At 39.5% G+C, this 19,999-nt stretch overlaps 1 protein-coding gene across 4 annotated transcripts in view; it reads left to right on the plus strand.

Moving 5' to 3' along the window:
• LOC105463388 (RB1 inducible coiled-coil 1) overlaps positions 1–19,999 on the plus strand; it is a 96,150-nt gene that overhangs the window by 6,584 nt on the left and 69,567 nt on the right. The gene's annotated exons all lie outside the window — the stretch shown is intronic.

Raw genomic sequence — 19,999 nt, forward strand, 5'->3', positions numbered from 1 at the left:
AGAAATAACTGAAGCCTGGTCTATTGTCACTTTGGAAAGTTTGTTAAAAAAAAAAAAAAAGAAAGAAAAGAAAAATAAATGAAGTCTGGGGCAGTAGTAGAATGATAGTTTATTGACAATGAATAAATTAGGAATAGATGTAAAGGAAAAGCACCGAATTTAAATTTAGACATGTTGAGTTTGAGGTAACAGTAGGATTTCCAGTTGGAAATATGTAGCATTGGTTACTGCTAGTTCTGAACTCAGAACAGAGATCTGAATCAGTTAACAACAGTAACTGATGTTTATATTTCACTTTATGGTTTGCATAACTTCCATATATGTGTAGATTATTCGTTAGATTGTGACCACAACCATGTGAGACAGGTACTTTTTCCTTTTTGTAATCAAATGAAAAAACTTGTTAGGTGAAGTCAATCCAGGTCACATCGGGCCAGGACTTGAATACAATTCTTTTGATTCCAAATCTCATGTTCTTTTCACAGTTCTATTCTCCCTCTTCTGTCTACATAAAGCTAAACAGTTGGGGCGTGGTGACTCATGCCTGTATTCCCAGAACTTCCAGAGGCCGAGGTTGACAGATCACTTGAGGTCAGGAGTTTGAGACCAGCCTGGCCAGCATGGTGAAACCCTGTCTCTACTAAAAATAAAAAAAAAAATTAGCTGGGTGTGGTGGGGTGCCTATAATCCCAGCTACTTTGGAGGCTGAGGAGAGAGAATCTCTTGAACCTGGGAGACAGAGGCTGCAATGAGCTGAGATCGCGCCTCTGCACCCAGTCCCTGGGTGACTGAGTGAAAGTCTCTAAAAAAAAAAAAAGAAAAAAGAAAACAAAAGAAAACAGTTGGAAAACTAAACATGAATGACCATTTAGGGAAGGCTAGATTTAGAATGGGAGTGGGGGCTGGGCGCCGTGGCTCAAACCTGTAATCCCAGCACTTTGGGAGGCCGAGACGGGCGGATTACGAGGTCAGGAGATCGGGACCATCCTGGCTAACACCGTGAAACCCCGTCTCTACTAAAAAATACAAAAAACTAGCCGGGCGAGGTAGCGGGCGCCTGTAGTCCCAGCTACTCGGAAGGCTGAGGCAGGAGAATGGCGTGAACCTGGGAGGCGGAGCTTGCAGTGAGCTGAGATCTGGCCCACTGCACTCCAGCCTGGGTGACAGAGCGAGACTCCATCTCAAAAAAAAAAAAAAAAAAAAAAACCAAGAATGGGAGTAGGGCAGAACTCCCCTAGGACCTCAGATTGTGACTGAAATGGGGAAAGCAGGTGGGAATCTTTGTCTTGCTCTCTTGGTAGGACTAACTCTTCTGGGGCAACAAATTCAGGTTCTTTATTTATTTGTAATGTGTAGGGTGTCTTTTTTTTTTTTTAATGGATATAAGTTTTTTCCCATCTAATCATAAATGTGATTTTTAAAGAAAGTGGCAGAAAGTAAAAGTCGGCATCCAGAGATAGCCAGTGTTAAAAAGATTACTATTAAATTGATCCAGACTTTTTAAGTGTTTGTATATACATATGTTCTCCTCTGCATTAGTTGTAAAAATAAAATTCACAAACAGAATCACATAATATACACTATAAATTTTTCTTACTGATCAATATGTATAGATCGAAGCAAACATTTTTAAATGTCTAAAATTTGACACCTTATAGGGTTGGGTCATAATTTATTATTTTTTTAGAGAGAGGATCTTGCTGGGTCACCTAGCTCCTAGGCTCAAGCAAACCGTATCCACCTGCCTCAACCACCTGAGTAGCTAGGACTATAGGCATAATGTATTTAACCAACCTCCATTGATAGTTTTTAAATTTATCATTTTTAAAAGTAATGGTATAATGAAAATCATTGCATATATATATACCTTTGTACACTTGTCTCATTCTTTGCTTCCAGTACATTCCCAGAAGTAGAATTGCTGGTTTGTACATTCTGAATTTTGATACGTAGTGGCAGATTAAATTTCCTTAAAAGTTGTACCAGTTTATGTTTTTGTCAGAAATGTTCCAGTGGACCCACTGTTAATCTTGTCAACACTTAGCACTTATTTTAATCATCGGTAGTAACCTGAAGGGTAAAAAGTGGTACCTTGTTGATGTTTTAGTTCTCGTTAGTGAATATGTACCTCCAGATAGTTTATTTTTCTTCATGTTATGGATAGCCATTTGTCATAATACCATTGCATGAAAAGTTGATCCTTTCTCCCCAATTTGAACTCTCGCTGTTATTGTGTAGATATACCTGTGTATGTATGCAAATACAAAGATCAATTTGGATCTGTTCAGTTTCATGCATTATGTTTATTAATGTACCATGATTCCTACTAACTTGTTAACTACCGTGTGAGTTATGAGTATGTTTGACATGCTTTGACAATTGTTCTCTCATACGAAGTCTCAGTATATATGGTAGGCAGTTTATAGTAATTCTTAGCGTGCAGAAACTAAAGACTGTTTAAGCAGAGGGTCAAATAATTTAAGAAAATGTTGTTTCAGTTGTTGAGTTACTAACCTGTTACTTTTAATTTAGAATTGGCTTATGTTAACTTGTATAGTATTAAGTATGGTTTCATTTTATAAAAGTTAAGAAAGGACTTTATATAAAATGAGCATCAGGTCAAATTTTAGGAAATCATGACTATTTGGTGAAAAGTAATACTTATGTACTAGGCTTATATTTATATAAGGCTTATAAAGTTACTTTATAATTCCTTGAATAGCAGTTGATTTCTATGCTTCTACCTTACTTAACAATTACATGCAATAACTTTAGTTCTAGATCATGGAGATTCACCTACTTACAGGATTTAATGGATTTTACATATAAATTAGGGGGACATGTACATAATAAGCATTCCCAAAGTTGTAAGTTAATAAAAGAATTAGCTTCTTTTAATGTTTGTTTTCTTAAAAGAAATCATTGGTTTATTAAGTTTATCCTCTTAAGTTTTTAGTAATGTGATCAGTGAGGGTAAACTGTCAGTTCCTAGTTGGAACTTGATTTTACATATCCTTTTATGTTTTTTAAATTTTTTTATGTTTTAATGTCACCTTTGTGTGAATTCTTGTCCATTCTTTCTCAGTCTAACTTTTGCATACCTCTCTTCATGTTATTATTATTGAACTTTTTGGAAGGCAGGTAATGTGCTATTGATTATTCTTCGGCACTAGCACACAATAAATTTCTTAAAATTAGTATTTGTTCAGTGTGTTAGACTCATGTTTAATATATGATTCGAGTATTTATAGAAGATCAGAAGAATAATCTAGTGTACCCTTTTATGTTTTAAGATGAGGAAACTGAGATTCAGAGAAATTGGTTAACTCCTCAAAACCACAGGAGTGCAGATGTGAAGCTACGGCTAAAAACCAGACCTCTTATTTCTGCCTAAGTATTTTTTATTTCAGGGTGACCAAATATGTATTTGGTTACTAATGTCCCTTTTTGCTGAATGTTTTTAACAATTGTGACTTACAAAGGAGAGAATTCAGCTTCATGGGATCATTTTGATAGCATATAGAAGTATGTAACGTAAAGTATACAGTCTAGTGAATAGATAGAGACAGTGTTCCTTTGGATTCTCTTTGAGCAACTTTCTGATTTTACAGTTTTGGTTGCTGTAGTCCTTATCCATGGTTTTGACCTCAAACATTTATTGACTCTTTACTATCCCTAGGTAGTATATTAGGCAATGAGGTATAATATGTCATGACCAATTTTTTTTTTAGCCATTTGCAGTACAGCTTGGGCGATGTAAGTTATTTGGCAAGTGGCAAAAAAGTGTAGCAGGGCATTTATTTATGTTCTGAATACCAACACTTGTTTGAATAGTTTGAAGTATGGGCTGTCATTACTTCCGGAACAAGACCACTGACAGCCAGTACATTAAGGAAGACTTTACGACAGAATATTTGTGAGTTCTTGGTTACAAAATGGAAGCTGTGGAATGACATGAGTAGAGGCATGAAAATCCATTTATCCATTCACCTCATTTCAGGAGATGAACCTAAATGGTGTGGAGCTTCATGTAGGGGCCCAATTAAAGGAAATAGTGGAGTGTCAGTCTAAGGAACTTATACTTGAGTAGAAGTTATGAAGCATTTTTGGTTTGGGGAGAAATAAAAACATTAAAAGAATCTAAGATTATGTAGTTGGTGGTGTCATCTGAGATGGAATCCGCAGCTAGTAGGTGCTCAGATAGGTAATTGTTAGAGCCCGATATGCAGTAGGAAGCTCTGGATTAGATAGCTTAATGGGAATAAAGTGGAAGAGAGGATACACATACTTAGTAACTGTTTATGTGGAACCAAGGAGTACTTATTTATGTATGATGTTAAAACATATTAAACCAAGTTGATTACTTTTTTTTTCTTTTAATATGAGATACTGGGAACACATTGGCTGATACAGAAACTGCTGAAAATTAACTACCTGCATGCGGTCTCTCTCTGTTACTAAGTTACTATTTGGATTCTGCCTTGTCACTTGCTTAGAGTACTGCTAGTAGAACCCCAAGAGTACATTTGCTTATGAAACCCTGTTTATTCAACAGATGCTTTTGAGTGCTTTGTGTTATGTCACAGAGTTACTTCCTGTCCCTAGAGAACATTTTTGGATTATTTACTGTGGTTTCTTTTTTTTTTTCTGCAACAGCCATATGAGGTAGGTATGATATATATCCCCATTTACAGATTAGAGAATGAAAATTTAGACAGACGTGTATTTGATGAAGAAAGTTGTTTTATTGTTTTATCTACATTTTTTATTTTTCTTTACTTTTCTTTTTTTTTTTTTTTTTCTTGAGATGGAGTCTCACTCTGCCAACCAGCTGGAGTGTAGTGGCATGATCTCAGCTCACTGCAACCTCCACCTTCTGGGTTCAAGTGATCCTTCTGCCTCAGCCTCCTGATAGCTGAGATTACAGGCGAGAGCGACCACACTCAGCTAATTTTTGTATTTTCAGTAGAGATGGGGTTTCACCATGTTGGCCAGGTGGGTCTCGAACTCCTGACCTCAAGTGAACCTGCCTCAACCTCCCAAAGTGCTGGAATTACAGGTATGAACCACTGTGCCTGGCCTGTTTTTTAATCTACATTTCTTTTCCTCATAATAAAGCCATGCAGCTCATGAATCTTCTGGAGAAGATTCATTCAATAGAATTTTATAACTTTCACTTAGATTACACAAATTGGTCTTTATACAGGTCATATGATATTTCTTTTAATAAGAGAATTTTGGCCGGGTGCGGTGGCTCAAGCCTGTAATCCCAGCACTTTGGGAGGCCGAGACGGGCGGATCACGAGTTCAGGAGATCGAGACCATCCTGGCTAACACGGTGAAACCCCGTCTCTACTAAAATACAAAAAAATTTAGCCGGGCGAGGTGGCGGGCGCCTGTACTCCCAGCTACTCGGGAGGCTGAGGCAGGAGAATGGCGTGAACCCGGGAGGCAGGGCTTGCAGTGAGCTGAGATCCGGCCACTGCACTCCAGCCTGGGCAACAGAGCTAGACTCCGTCTCAAAAAAAAAAAAAAAAAAAAAAAGAGAATTTAAAACATTAGCATGAATAAGTATATTTTACTCATCCTGGTACCCATACAGAGTATTTAATTTTATAAACCATACATTTCAATTAAAATCTGACCAACTTTTATTTTGCTTACACAAAAATCTGTATTTCCATTCACTTACTGCGTACAATCTGTGAAATATAAAACAACAACAACAGCAGCAACAAAAAACTTGAATGGTTCAAGTCACAAACAACTTGTTGTGTAATTATTACATGACCACATAAAGATTAATAATCCAGGGTTGAAGTAACAGTTCAAGATAGAAATAGCTTTTTTGGCTGCACAAGGTGGCTTACGTGCCTGTAATCTCAACACCTGGGGAAGCTGAGGCAGGTGAATTACCTGAGGTCAGGAGTTTGAGACTAGCCTGGCCAACATGATGACATTCCATCTCTACTAAAAATACAAAAATTAGCTGGGCATGGTGGCGGGTGCCTGTAATCACAGCTACTTGGGAGGCTGAAGCAAGAGAATCCCTTGAACCCAGGAGGTGGAGGTTGCAGTGAGCTGAGATCACGCCATTGCACTCCATCCTGGGCAAGAAGAGCAAAACTCTGTCTCAAAAAAAAAAAAAAGATCTGGTCCTTCGCACATTGTTATACGCATAAGGTTGTACAGCCCTTTGAGAAAGAGACCAGTTGTGTGTGTTTCCCTAAACCACTGGCTTGAGAGTCCAGTTTATATAACTTACCTTGTAGAATCTTTAGTAATTAGGCACTTTGCGTGTCACCTAGGTCAGCCTCCCTCTTAATGCAGTGACAGGTCCAGGGAAATTAAATTAAGTAAAGATTTCACTTTTCATGCCTGTGGTGATTGTTGTTAAACATTAAGATTGAGAGTGTAGTCTGAGAATAAGAAAATCTTGAATATCCTTTATATTGGTTAGGCATTGGTGCAAAATGGAAGTTTCATTTGTTTGTTTTTGTGTATACGTGTTCACTTATAGGAAACTGTAATTTTCATTATTGGCAATTGTTTCCCTTTATTTAGTAAAGCATATTTAGTGTTTATGCCTTGCCATGGATACAGGGTGGTCACTGTGTATTAGACATTGTTTGTATGCTCTGCTCATGTTAATGGATTGGCCGCAAATAAGATATGCCAGTGACCAATAAGATGTGCTTAGTCCAGACTTAATTAAGAAGACATTGCTGATTTTGTTTCTTTTCTTTTTGCTTTTTCTAAAGATAGAGTCTTACTCTGTTGTTGCCTAGGCTGGAGTGCTGTAGCACAGTCTGTGCTCACTGCAGCCTCAACCTCCCAGGTTCAAGCCATCCTTCTGCCTCAGTGCCCCCCCACCCCCACCCCCCGTAACTGGGGCTACAGGTGTGCGTCACCACATCTGGATAATTTTTTGTGTATTTGTAGATACGGAGTCTCACCATGTTGCCCAGGTTGGTCTGGAACTCTTGAGCTCAGCAATCCATCTGCCTTGGCCTCCCAAGGTTGCTGCCAGTGCGCCCAGCATGTTGCTGATTTTCTTTGAGACATAATGGGAAAGAAAATTTCTCAGCTCTGTCTTAACCGCAGTGAAAGACTGCCTTCAGAGTGTTTCAGTTACCTCTTCCCATCAATATGAGAAAAGATGAGCGTGAGGAATAGGTAGAGGGAAAAAAATTGAAGTTTTTTGTGTAGCATGAATTATGTCAGGCGGTTATATAGGTAATTTCTAGCATGCACATAGCTCTTGTATAGGCACTGTGCCAGTAGGTAGGTATTAGAGTAGACATGGTTCTTTACAGTAGCCTTTTATAAAATGGACTTGCTTTGGTGAAACAGCTCCTGGCATCGTTCAGACATTTTTATCCTGTTGTGTGGGTGCGGAAACACTGGGATCGTTCTATAAGCTTTCTGTTTTTGTATTTTTATAGTTTTTTTATTTTATTTTATTTTATTTTATTTTTGAGACAGAGTTTTGCTCTTGTCACCTGGGCTAGAGTACAGTGGCGCAGTCTCGGCTCACTGCAACCTCTGCCTCCCGGGTTCAAGCGATTCTCCTGCCTCAGCCTCCCAGGTAGCTGGGATTACAGGCATGCGCCACCATGTCCAGCTAATTTTTTTTTTCCCCCACTAGAAACAGGGTTTCACCATGTTGGCCAGCCTGGTCTTGAACTCCTGACCTCAAGTGATCCACCTGCCCTTCCCTTCCAAAGTGCTGGGATTACAGGCATGAGCCACCACGCCCGGCTGCATTTTTATAATTCTTGTGGAAATCAAAAACACAGAAAGATAGGCAATAGAAGAATGAGCTATGATGTACCCATCATATTGATTCAGTTGTTATCACCTCATGGCCAGTCTTGTTTCAGCTATACTTCCATCTGCTTCTCATTCTCTTGTTACTTTAGACCTGTAAATTTTGAAGAACAGATATCCCCTGCGATAGCCCTGTGAGAAAGATGTTATCTCTGCTTTGGAGATAAGAAAATTGAATGTTAGGATAAACTTCTTTTCTAAAACCACCCAACTTGTAAGTGGCAGAATAAGAATTTTAACCAGGTCCTCTGCAGTCAGTTGTTTTTCCTTCTGTTTAGGTCAAATTATAACCAATGAGGGTGGTGTATTCTGACAGCAGCTAAATGTTTTACTGGAGTATTTAGTATTTACTCGAGTAATTTAGTACCTACAGACACTTGTTATTACTTATTTTGGGTTAGGGTTAGATTAGAGTTAGATTTTTTCCTTTCCTCTGCATTCTTTTTGACCATCTAAAAAATCATATTTAAGATCGGGTGCGGTCGTTCATGCCTGTAATCTCAGCACTTTGGGAGGCTGAGGCGGACAGTCATCTGAGGTGAGGAGTTCCAGACCAGCCTAGCCAAGATGGGGAAACCATGCCTTACTCAAAATACAAAACAATTAGCTGGGCGTGGTGGCAGGTGCCTGTAGTCCCAACTACTCCTGAGGCTGAGACAGGAGAATCCCTTGAAACCAGGAAAGGAAGGTTGCAGTGAACTGAGATCGCACCACTGCACTCCAGCCTGGGCAACAGAGTGAGACTGTCTCAAAAAAAAAAAAAAAAAAAAAAAAAAAATCACTTTGCATATACTGTAAGCCTTGTTAGAAGTTATTCTCTGGCCGGGCACAGTGACTCACGCCTGTAATCCCAGCACTTTGGGAGGCCGAGGCGGGTCGGATCACGAATTCAGGAGATCGTTACCATCTTGGTTAACACAGTGAAACCCCGTCTCTACTAAAAAATACATAATTTTAGCCGGGCATGGTGGCAGGCACCTGTAGTCCCAGCTACTCGGGAGGCTGAGGCGAGAGAACGGCGTGAACCCGGGAGGCGGAGCTTCCAGTGAGCCGAGATGGCATGACTGCACTTCAGCCTGGGCGACAGAGCGAGAGTCCATCTCAAAAAAAAAAAAAGTTATTCTCTAGTATTTTAAAATTTCAAGACAACCCTGGGCAACATGGAGAAACCCCATCTCTACAAAAAAAATAAAAATAAAAAAATTAGCTGGGCGTGGTGGTGCATGCCTATAGTCCCAGTTACTTGGGAGGCTTAGGTGGGAGGATCACTTGAGCCGGGGAGGTTGAGGTTGCTGTGAGCTGTGATCCTGCCACTATACTGTAGCCTGGGTAACAGGACGAGGTCACGTCTTAAAAAATGTATAAATAAATAAAATCAAATTTTTAGTTTTTATCCATAACATTTTAAATCCTGTCTTAAAATATGAATAATAAAAGAATGGGTAGACAAATATTTATTACTAATAAACAGGAAAGTGTCTTGTGTATGCTTTAATTATATTTCAAATTTTTTCCCTAAAAAATTTGATTTTCATGGTACAGTTACTGGCTTAAGGAAATGCGATTTCATAAAACCTTTGCTTACCTACCTCCACAAACACCAGTTGCTTTCCAGAAACATCATAATTATTTAAAGTACATTCCTACCTGTATTATGAATGTTGAATGTGATTAAAATAATACTTTTTCTAGTGTTTTATTATGGAAATTTGCAAACGTATACAAAAGTAGAGAGAATGTTACAGTGAACGTAATATAGCCATCTCACTTGCTTTAATAAGTACCAACAGTTTGCCAATCTCACCTTTCTACTGCTGAACCAATTCTGTTCTTTCCTTCCAACCTTCCTTCCTTCACTTATTTTTGCTGGACTAGTTTGAAGCAAGACTCAGGCATCATTTTACACACTAATTTTTCAGAGTTCATTTTTTGTTACTACAGTGCCATTATCATCCAAACGAAAGTAATTGTAATTCTTTAATCTGATACCCTGTCCATATTTAGATTTGCACATTTGTCCCAAAAATGTCTTTATACGTTGTTTTGAGTCAGGATCCAAACAAGTTCGCACATGGCATTTGTTTATTTTGTCTCTTCCATCTTTTTTAGTTTATATGTCTTCTCTCTTTTTTTTTCTTTTTAGAAACCATTTGTTGAAGAAACAAAGTCATTGTTTTGTGGAATGCTTATTGTGAATTTAGCTGATTGATCATGATGTTTGTCTTTTTCTTTATAGTCCATATTTCCTAGAAACTGGAAACCGTAGGTACCTATAGATGCTTGATTAAATTCAGGTTTAATTTTTCAGAGGTGGGCTGAGGTGGCATGAAAACTTTTTACTTGGGCTGTGTCCAGTTGAATCACTGTTAGCTGGAGTTTTTCCACATGAGTGGACTGAAATACGTATCTTTTTCGTTTCGTTTTGTTTTGTTTTGAGATGGTCTGTCTCTTGCCCAAGCTGGAGTGCAGTTGTGTGATCTTGGCTCACTGCATCCTCCATCCCCTAGGCTGAAACGATCCTCCCACCTCAGCCCCACAAGTAGCTGGGAGTACAGGTGTGCACCACCATGCCTGGCTAATTTTTGTATGTTTTGTAGAGACAGGGTTTTGCCATGTTACCCAGGCTGGTCTTGAACTCCTGAGCTCAAGTGATCAGCCTGCTTCGGCCTCTGAAAGTGCTGGGATTACAGACGTGAGCCACCGTGCCCAGCTATCCAAAATACATTTCATATAGGAAAGACAGTGCTTAATTTCTTTACTTTTTCAGTTTTTATAATGGGTTCTGTCTTAGCTCACTGAGGTTTTTTGTTTTTGTTTTTTTGAGTATCATTATGCAACATGGATTTTTACAGGTTTTTGCCATTCAGTTATTTGTACTCATTCTTTTGATGCTCAGACTGTCCCATCATAGCCAGTAGAAGCCATTTAAAGTTGTTTTCCTTGCCCTTTTGACCTAATCTCTTTAGTCTTTGATAGTTGTCTTGCTATCAAAGATGTTCCAGGCTTATGTGATTGGTACATTTTCTACTTCAGACATTTAGCATTAGCCACTTCTCCGAAGGTTCTTTTTAGAAACCATAGTAGGCTGGTTGTGGTGGCTCACACCTGTAATCCCAGCACTTTGGGAGGCTGAGGCAGGTGGGTCATGAGGTCAGGAGTTCAAGACCATCCTGGCCAACATGGTGAAACCCCGTCTCTCCAAAAATACAAAAATTAGCCGGGCGTGGTGGTGTGCGCCTGTAATCCCAGCTACTTGGGAGGCTGAGGCAGGAGGCTTGAACCCAGGAGGCAAAAGTTGCAGTGAGCCGAGATTGTGCCATTGCACTCCAGCCTGGGCGACAAGAGCAAGACTCCGTCTCAAAAACAAAACAAAACAAAACAAAAACCATAGTATGAGTGTGCAATGAGTTTAGCCAACTCTACAGTTAGAAGGAATAGTTCCACAAAACTGCCCTCATTTCAGATACTAGCTGCAAGTTTGGCGGTACTCAGAACCCACCCTCACTTCAAACCAGCTGACTACAAACTCACAGGTTCCCCATATCCACCCTCTCTTTGGAGAATTCACTAGAACAGGTCAGGGAACTCAGGAAAGCACTATACTCACAATTACACTTTTATTAGAGGGATACAAAAATTAAAATCAGGCAAAAGGAAAATAGGCAGAGAGCAGAATCTGGAAGGGGTCCAAACTCAAAGCTTCTGGCCATCATTGCTGGTGGAGTCATGGACAGTATTACCTTCTCTTGGCCACAACGTGTGACAATATACACAGAGTATTGCTCACTAGGGAAGCTCACGTGAGTCTTTGGTGTCCAGAGTTTATTATGGCTTGATCCTGTACTGTCTACATGACTGACCTTTAGTCTCTAGCCCTTCCTGGAGGTCAGACCAATGTCTTTAGTCAGTAGTTCCTCTGGAGGTCAGAACTGAACTGATCCATGAGTCACATTGCTACACTGACATGACTGAAGCCCTGAGTCAAACAAAGACAGTTCCATCTGGCAGGACATTACAGGGGCCCAGAGATCACCTCCCAGTAGTGAAGGGCAAAGGCCAGACCTTTCTTTGGTCAATGTTAATTCTTCACCGCCTGTTGTGCTTTGGGTACTTTTCTTGTTTATACTGGTATTTCTAAAGTACTTTTTACTTCTTTATACATTTTATTTCTTTTCTCCTGCGTTGAAAACCTTGGAATCTTAGGTCGAAAAATCTTGCTTGCTTGGTAGGTGAAAAATACTGTCTTCTCTTTAGATTTGTATTTCTTTGATTACTGAAGAGGCCTCAATATTTTCCACATTTGATAACCTACTCATGCCCTTTGCCTATTTATCTGTTGTGAGTCTTTGTGATTTTCTCATTTATAGGCACTCCTACTAAAAAGCTAATAGTAATCTTTAGTCATTTGTTATTGTCATTCTCGCCAGCAGTCACATCTTTAGATATTTGAATTAAATGATGGGTGGCAGGTATGGAAAACAACTTCCTCTTTTTGGTTTTCTACCCTTTCTCTCCCCCTAAGCTAGAATACCAGTCATTCTGTGATCAGTCCTGGGTCTATCATCTGTTAGAAGGAAAACTGGGAAATTGGGTCTGTCTCCTGGCAGGACTTCTTTGTATTGTTGCTGTCACTTCCATATGATGAAAGTGCCGCTTGCCAGGAGGTTGTCCTTCACAAGTAGATGCCTGGTATTAACTCAGGTATGTGCAGCTCTCACTGAAGTCGCTGTAGTTGCTTAAGCTTTAGAGGAAGAGGCACAGACTTTCTCTCTAAAGGACCAGATAGTTAAGTATTTTAGGCTTTACTGTCCAAGAGGCAAAATTGAGGCTATGATGTGTAGATGTTTAATGTAATAAGAAAAAGACTCCTGCTTGGTCCCATTTGTCTGGGATGAGCCATCCAGGATGGTGGGCATGTTTTGTGCCCAGTTGGCATCAGTTTGAGACTATCTCTGGATCCACAAGGGACTACCCGAGGGGGATGAGCCTGGGAGTAGAGGCCAACACCATTTTACTTTCTGCTTTGAGAACAGATCCTGAATCACCCTCCTCTTCCTCCTGAAAGCCCTGTGGGAGACCATGTGACCTGTTGGGTCTTCCACTCGAGAACCAAGATTATACTCCTCACTGCCCTGAAGTTGCCAGCAGTAGCAGTGGAGTTCCCTATTTGTAGGTGGCCTCAGTGTGTGCCCTGGGAGTGAAGTGTGTAAGGGCGCAAAGGGGCAGCTGTCCGTGTTAAACACTCAGCTCTGTTCTTGGCTATGATAGGTAGGTTCTCCTCTGTATGTTTCTTTAGCTAGGAAGTATTCAGTATGCATATTTCTAGAGAATTCCACACTGCCAGGATGACCAGGTATGGAAAAATTTCTCTCTGCTACATGCCAAGATCACCTTTTCTTTTCTTAAATTTTAAGTTAAAGGGTACATGTGCAGGATATACAGGTTTGTCACATAGGTAAACATGTGCCATGGTGGTTTGCTGCACAGATCATCCCATCACCTAAGTATTAAGCCCAGCATCCATTAGCTATTCTTCCTGATGCTGTCCCTCCTCCCACCCTCCACCCTCTGACAGGCCCCAGTGAGTGTTTTCTCCCCACCCTACCCCCATGTGTCTATATATTCTCATCGGTAATGGAATTGCTGGGTTAAATGGTATTTCTGCCTCAAGGTCTTTGAGGAATCACCACACAGTCTTCCACAATGTGGTTGAACTAATTTACACTCCCACCAACAGAGTAAAAGCATTCTTTTTTTCTCTACAACCTTGCCAGCATCTTGTTTTTGTTTTTTTGTTTGTTTTTTGTTTTTTTTTTACTTTTTAATAATATCCATTCTGACTGGTGTAAGATGATATATCATTATGGTTTTGCTTTACATTTCTCTAATGATCTTTGATGTTGAGCTTGTTTTTCATGTTTGTTGACTGCATGTATGTTTTCTTTTTCTTGTGAATTTGTTTAAGTTCCTTGGAGATGCTGAGTATTAGGCCTTTGTCAGATCGATAGATTGCAAAAATTTTCTTCTATCTTGTAGGTTGTTTGTTCACTCTGATGACAGTTTGGTTTGCTGTGCAGAAGCTCTTTAGTTTAATTACATCCCATTTGTCAATTTCTGCTTTTGTTGCCATTGCTTTTGGCTTTTTTGTCATGAAATCTTTGCCATGCCTATGTCCAGAATGGTATTGCCTAGTTTCTTCTAAGGTTTAATAGTTTTGGGTTTTACATTTAAGTCTTTAATCCATCTTGAGTTGATTTTGGTATGTGGCGTAAGGAAGGGATTCCGTTTCAGTTTTCTGCATATGGCTAGCCGAAACTCCCAGCACCGTTTATTAAATAGGAAATCCTTTCCCCATTGCTTGTTTCTGTCAGGTTTGTGGAAGGTCAAATGGTTGTAGGTGAAGATCACCTTTTCATTTATGGACACAAGGAAATCTTGTTCTCAGGATCTGAGTCCATGCCGTTTCTTGGATGATGACTTTGCTTTCTGTTGAAAACCTTACCTTGTCACATTTAAAGTGCCCTGTTATTCTACTCTTCTTACCTCATATTGAAAGAGGGGTTTTTTTGTATTGTATTTAGTAAAGGAAATTTTTTAAATGGTCACATAAAGGAGAAAATCTGCAAAGGGGAAAAAGTGCTGGTATTTCTAAAGGAATAGTAAAGTCCCAAGTCATAGAATATGCTTACTACATGTAATCTTATGTAAGGAATTTTAATGTAGTATGTTCATGTTCTTTTTTCTCTGTGATCCAGCTATGGATTTTAAGTTTTGATGACTTTCTTTCTATGTGACTTTAGGAAACAACTTCTTTGAGCCATAGTTTTGTCATTTTGAATGATGCAGATAATTCTTAACCTTGCTCACTATATTTGTGAGAATATCATGTACTTCATACAGTTCTTACGTCGTGTTTCAATCAATGGAAGCTATTGCTATGCCAATAGTATCATTATCTCTAAAGAATAAAAGCAAAGTGGAAGTATGTATTTTGGAATTTCTTGTTTGTTTTTACTTAAAAAAAATGCTTTTTTGTAGCTTTTTTTCTCCCTGAAAGTAGATATCATGGAGTTTTATATAAATATAAAATTTTCATGTTGCCCACTATGATATTAGCATTCATGAGAGCAGACAATTTTATTATTTTGTATTTTATTCCCAGAGTTAAGAAAATGCCTGGTACCTACTAAATTCTCAGGTGATATTTTTATTGAATGAATGTATTTATTGACCTGTGTTCACACCCCTGGCTATGTTTACTTTTGTTTTGGCTTACTAAGTTTATTCCTTTAGACAAGTTTAATCTGAATCATAATTTATCATCTGCAAATGAAAACACTAATGATATGAATGTATTACATGTAATGATGAAGTCATGCATGTAAAACTTCTTAGCATAATGAGTGGTATACAATGAATAACTCAGTAAGTATTAGCAATGATTATGATTTATTTTATGTGCCATATACTTAGGACATGTGAAGAAAAGAAGAGCATTTGTGGCCATGAAAGCCATGAGCATTACATTTCCTCATAGGTTACCAGTACTGGTAGACCCATGGGGAAATGATGCCTTATGTTAGTAGTTAGATTTTTCCCTGTGCTATTCATGGGTAGACTTTTGGTAGCTGACAGTTAGTGAGGATGTAGAGAGTGAAAATTTAGAAGAGGCTTCTGATTAAAGATGCCAGTCTTAGGACTGTAAACAATGGATGAAAACATGGGAAAATGATATTGTCATTAACATCACTTAGGAACTGTTAGAAATGTGTATACTGGGCGGGGCCCGGTGGCTCACGCCTGTAATCCCAGCACTTTGGGAGGCCGAGGCTGGCGGATCACAAGGTCAGGCGATCGAGACCACGGTGAAACCCCGTCTCTACTAAAAATACAAAAAACTAGCCGGTCGAGGTGGCGGGCGCCTGTAGTCCCAGCTACACAGGAGGCTGAGGCAGGAGAATGGCGTAAACCCGGGAGGCGGAGCTTGCAGTGAGCTGAGATCCGGCCACTGCGCTCCAGCCCCGGCGACAGAGCGAGACTCCGTCTCAAAAAAAAAAAAAAAAAAAATTAGCCTGGCACGGTGGCGGGCGCCTGTAGTCCCAGCTACTCAGGAGGCTGAGGCAGGAGAATGGCGTGAACCCGGGAGGCGGAGCTTGCGGTGAGCCGAGATCGCGCCACTACACTCCAGCCTAGGGGACAGAGCAAGACTCCGTCTCAAAAAAAAAAAAAAAAGAAATTTGTATACTGGAGTCAAATTATAGGTTCTGGAGTGATAGTTATCAAAACTATCCTTGAAGTAGTTTAAATTAATTTTAACCTAAGTTCCAGAGCCACTGTAATCAAAACTATCCTTAAAATAGTTTAAATTGTTCATCAAGTATGTAGACAAACTCATTCTGAAGTAGGTTTATTTCTTTCAGGTTTTTTTGGTCAGCATTGTTTATGATTGTGGTTTCTTAGGGTGAGGTGTGTGCATGTAAAATGAAGAGATTAGTGTTTGTTTAAAGGCAGACAGCTGCTATAGCTTATTGGAGTTCCCCTCAGTTTGCTTTAAGTATCATGGAAGACGAGAATGGAACTGAAGTCTTCTTTACTCTTTAATGATTTCTAAAGCTTCTGATATTGAAAGCAATGTATTGACTGTAGAACATGCAAAGGAAAAGTTGAACTGTCCCAGATTGGAGGAGATTAAATAGATACAGCTAAAAGCAATATGATGATCCTGAAATAAATCCTAGATCTGAGGAGGGGGGGAAACTACAAAGGATATTATTGGGGCAGTAGTTTGAATATGGACTGTAGATTAGATAATATTAGTGCATCAATGTTAAATTTTATGATTTGATAAATGTACTTTGGTTTTGTAGGAGAAAATTATTGCTGTTAGGTAAGACATTCTGAAATATTTATGGATAAAGGGAAATTCTGTCTGCAAATTACTCATGTGTAGTTCAGGAAAAAATATATCTCTGTATATGTATGTGGAGAGAGAGCATGTATGGAGTGTGCACTGACACAAGTGGTAAAGCAAATAGAACACAAGTATTCACAGTTGGTGATCGGAGTAAGGGGGACAGGGAAATTCTTTGTACTATTGTAATTTTTCTCTAACTGTGGAATTATATCAAAACAAATATATTCAAAGGAAAATGAGAAAAGAAAAAACAACACAGTGATTATTACTTAAGATTTTGTGTTTAGCTTCACAAAAATGGTGTGTCTCGTTGTACTACTTTACATCTTCTCAGTTCAGGCCTTTTCTTATCCCAAAAATACCATTTATATGTAACCTGCATAGAGGCCTCCTTTGATCCTGTAAATCTAAAGTAATTCCTTCTTCCTACCCACTCTTCTTTTGTGTGTTTATTGCAACTTATATCATGTTTGTTTTGTTTTTGTTGAATGCTGCTTTCTCCTTCAAGACTGTGAACTCCATGAGGACAAAGATTATGTCTGTTTTTTTCCCCACAGAATACCCAGTCCTGGCACATAATATCAATACATGTGTTTTGGATTTGGATAAATGAATGAATGAATATTCCTTCCACTTTAGTCAGCATACCTTAGCTACCTAATCTCTGAGAAAACAAAATGCCTCTTTTTAAGCTGTAAGATAAAGCCTATGCTTTTGGATTTGGTATTCGTTTACTCATTCATTCAGCAGATCTTTATTTAATACAGTCATCTGATTCCCTGCTTATCTCTAGCTTCCTTTTGTTAACATCTCTCAGATCTGCATGACTTTTCTAGGTCTGCACCTTCTGGCCAGTCTTCTGTCAATCTGTTAAGTGCCTTTCATAGTTTCCTGTCACTCTCCACATATTTCTTAGAAAGTATCACATTTATGATAATTATGCCTACTTTCCCTGGCTGTAGATACTGCTGTTTTTTTTTTTTTTTTTTAAAGAGTCTGGCTCTGTCGCCTAGGCTGGAGTGTAGTGGTGTGAGCCCAGCTCACTACAACCTCCGCCTCCCAGTTCAAGCAATTCTTGAGTCTGAAAGATGTGTGTGAGGGTAGGGCAGGTGGAAGGGGTGATCATAGCAGGCAGGGCAAATAGAATCCTAAGCAGGGAGAACTGCCCCATGAAGACTCAGAGACTTTAACAGCTGAATTTGTTTAGGGAGTTTAAGCAGTGTGATATTTGGGACTGATAAACTGGGAGAGGGGTAGAGGATGAGGGTGAAAAGTTGTGGTGGAAAGGAAGAGCATATTATACTTCTCTCTTGGGTGTTATTGTCGTTTAATAAAGCATTTAAAATAGTTTCCTGGGATATAATGAATACAGAGTGGTAGCTGCTGCCATAAAAGTCATAATTGTCTTGAGTTTTAAAGCAGCAGAAAAACTTGGATCAACCTAACATGTAGGAAGATTTCTTGGAAGGCGCATTGAGGTTGACGGACTAGTGATTGAGGAAATTAGTACAGGTTGAAAACAGTGTCTGATTTAAGGCAGTAGGGATAGGAATAGGGATATCATGTGATTAAGTATTTAAATGTTAGAATTTACAGGACAAAAGGAAGACCAATCTAGGATAATACGTGAGAGACGGGGTGAATGTAGACTTCATCAACAGAGATGAAAAATTAAATCAAGGAGGATTAAGGGGCAGAGAAGTAAAAAGCTTGGTTTTAGAAACAATAGTATTGAAGAATGCATATAGGAGATTGATTTGAATTTGTTGAGTTTGAGAGGGATTGGATAGATAGTTTAGGAAAGATTTGGGAGTCAGCAATCAACAGTGGTGGTAGCAGCAGCTATGGGAGTAAGTGAACTCTACTACAAAGGTAAGGCGACTGAGATCCCTCCCAAATTTTGGAGAGTTGACTTATCTGCCAAATACCACATTTTTTCTTTGACGTCCTTTTGGGGGAACCCGCCCCCAATATTTCAGTGTAGGTTCTTTCTGTTTTCCATTAGTGTCGGCCAGCTGAGAAATAAAGAGAGGAATTTTACAGCTGGGCTGCTAGGGGTGACATCACATATCAGTAGGACCTTGATGCCCGCCCGCATGAGCCTCAAAACCAGCAAGTTTTTATTAAGGGTTTCAAAAGGGGAGGGGGTGTAAGAATAGGGAGTAGGTACAAGATCACATGCTTCGAAGGGCAAAAAGCAGAACTACTAATAAGGGTCTAACAAAGTTCGCATACTTCTGAGGGAACAGGACAAAAGGCAAAAGCAGAACTACTGATGAGGGTCTGTGTTCAGTGGTGCATGTATTGTCTTGATAAACATCTTAACAGAAAACAGGGTTTGAGAGCAGAGAACCAGTCTGACCACAGATTTACCAGGGTGGAGTTTTTCCCCACCCTAGTAATCCTGAGAGTACTGCAGGAGACCAGGGTGTGTCTCAGTCCTTATCTCAACCACATAAGACAGACATTCACAGAGCGGCTGTTTGTAGACCTCCCCCCAGAAATGCATTCCTTTCCCAGGGTATTAATATTAATATTCCTTGCTAGGAAAAGAATTTAGCAATATCTCTCCTACTTGCACATCCGTTTATAGGCTCTCTGCAAGAAGAAAAATATGGCTCTTTTTGCCTCACCCCACAGGCAGTCAGACCTTATGGTTGTCTTCTCTTATTCCCTAAAAATCGCTGCTGCTCTGTTCTTTTTCAAGGTGCACTGATTTCATATTGTTCAAACACACGTGTGTTAAGACCAGTTTTCAAAGTTAGCACAGTTATCAAAGTGGTCCTGAGATGACGTACATCCTCAGCTTACAAAGATAACAGGATTAAGAGATTAAAGACAGGCATAAAAAATTATAAAAGTGTTATATGGGAACTGATAAATGTCCACGAAATCTTCCCAATTTATGTTGCTCTGCTGCAGCTCCAGCTGGTCCCTCCGTTTGGGGTCCCTGACTTCCCACAGCATCCTCCTAGTAGCCCTGTGATATGGTTGTGTTATATTAATCATCTATTGTTGACTGAGAAATTACCACAAATTTGGTTGTTTGAAGCAACATAAATCTATTATAGATTCTGGTCATGGCTTCACTGGACCCTTTTGGGTCTCTGCAAGACTTCAAAGTGTTGGCCAGGGCTGAGGTCTTGTCTGAGGCTCAACTAGGAAAGGATCTGTTTATGGGCTTGTGGTGATTGTCAAGATTCAGTTCCTTGAGCGTTACCAGACTGAGACCTTTAGCTTCTTGCTAGCTAGCCA

The sequence above is a fragment of the Macaca nemestrina genome, chromosome 8 (assembly GCF_043159975.1).
Source record: "Macaca nemestrina isolate mMacNem1 chromosome 8, mMacNem.hap1, whole genome shotgun sequence".
NCBI lineage: Eukaryota > Metazoa > Chordata > Mammalia > Primates > Cercopithecidae > Macaca > Macaca nemestrina.